We start from the raw sequence: 1,792 nt of genomic DNA, 5'->3' as shown, positions 1-1,792 counted from the left end.
AGCGTTTTCCGAGCGGTTTCGGTTTGTCATCGCGTCGCCGGCTCTCGCGGGGCCGCCGAAGCCGAGGCGTCCCCCCGCCGCGCTCGGCTTCAAAGGGCGCCCGAGCTTTACGAGCCGGTTTTATGGATAACTGCCCCCGTTGGGCTCGCTTTGTCCCGGGCCGCCACGAGTAGAAAATTAACAGCTATTTAAGGAGCCATAAAACGCCACGGAAGCGCCCACGGCGGGAGCGGGACGGGGTGCAGGACGGGTGCGGGATGAATTCCCGCGCTGGCGATGCCGCTCCACCGGCGTCAGCACAGCTCCCCGGATATTTCTCCCTTCGATCCCAGCTGGTTTGCATTTCTTTTTCCAAAACTCAAGCTGGCAGGTTCCCCCCCCCCCACCGAGCCCAGCTCCCACGGAGGAGCATCACGGTGCGGCTCAGAGCACGAAGTTCATCGGTGCTCAGCACGCACGAAGAGAACGGGGACGGTGCAGTAACCGAGCGTAAAACAGGGTTTTCCCCTCTCGCCCCGCGGGGTTGCAAAGCTCTTTACCGGCCGCCATCCAGCCCTGCCTGCACACGCGATACGGGAAATATCCGTGTGCCCGGAGCGCGCTGCAAATTYGGGCCTCTATTACAAAAAATATTAAATAATAAAAAAAAGGCTTCGATTGCCCCTGGGAAACAGCAAGCAGCTCCGAGCTGGGACGTGACAGCTGTTCAGCAGCGCCCAGAAAGCCGGACTTGCTAATTCGGGCCAGAAAGCGAAAATTCGTATTGCACCAGTCAAACCGCCAGGAAAATAAAGCTAACGCGCAAGCGGCAAATGGGAATGTAGCCCACGCTCCCGCTCATGCGAAAAATGCCCATAAAGCGGCTAATTCCCGCAAACGGGCAGGCCGGTTTGGCACCACAGACCTGGCCCCTGTTTATTCCAGCCTCGCTGCCCCRAATCCCGGGCTCCAGCAGCTCCATCCCGCCTCCCGGGGAAGAGGAAAAAGCTTTTTTGGGAACAGCTGCTAGCACCAAAACGCTGTTTTAGCTGCATTTTGGGACAAACGCGCGCCGAGCGGCTTCCCCGGGAAAGGAGCCAGCTGCACGCCGGCAGCGAGCGCCCTCCGGAGCCGGCGCCAGCGGGAAAGGCCGGCGCTAAGGGGTTAAGGACGCRGAGGCCAGGAAGGAAAAGGCGGCAGCTCTGGGCTTGCAGCCTGCAGCCCYGGATTCGATGCCCTCAGCACATTTCTGCACGGAGGCAGCGGAGCGCCTGGAAGGAAGCCTGCAGGAGCGAGCCGCTGCGGGAATAAAGAGCGTTTTCGGGAGCGCCGGCCGGCAGGGAGGGAAGGGGAGAAGGGGGCGTGCGGGCAGAGAGGCCCCATGCCTGCAAAAAGGCAGGGCCTGGGTGCAGCAGGAGGCAGCCGGGGTGCGCGGGCACCCATGCAACAGGAGGAGACACGGCGTGCATGCAAGCGTGCATGTGTGTGTGCACATGGGTGCAGTGTGCACGCATGCTACACATGCGCATGCATGCAGTGTGCATTGCACACGTGTGTGCATGCATGTGTTGTGTGCGTGCATGCACACTTGCAGTTGAATGTTTTGCGTGCATGCAGCATGCATTGCACATGTGTKTGCATGCATGTTTTGCATGCGTGCACGCAGTGTGGCAAGTGCGTTGTGCACACATGCAGCTCGCGTGTGTGTGCACGCGTGCAGCGCGCATACGTTGCGCACACGTGCATGCGGCGCGCACGTGTGTTGTGCATGTGCGCCTTGTGCACGCGTGCAGCTCGCGTGTGCGCTGTGCAG

This window comes from Apteryx rowi, unplaced genomic scaffold (assembly GCF_003343035.1).
Source record: "Apteryx rowi isolate R43461 unplaced genomic scaffold, aptRow1 scaffold_251, whole genome shotgun sequence".
NCBI lineage: Eukaryota > Metazoa > Chordata > Aves > Apterygiformes > Apterygidae > Apteryx > Apteryx rowi.
Note: the sequence above shows the minus strand (reverse complement) of the source record.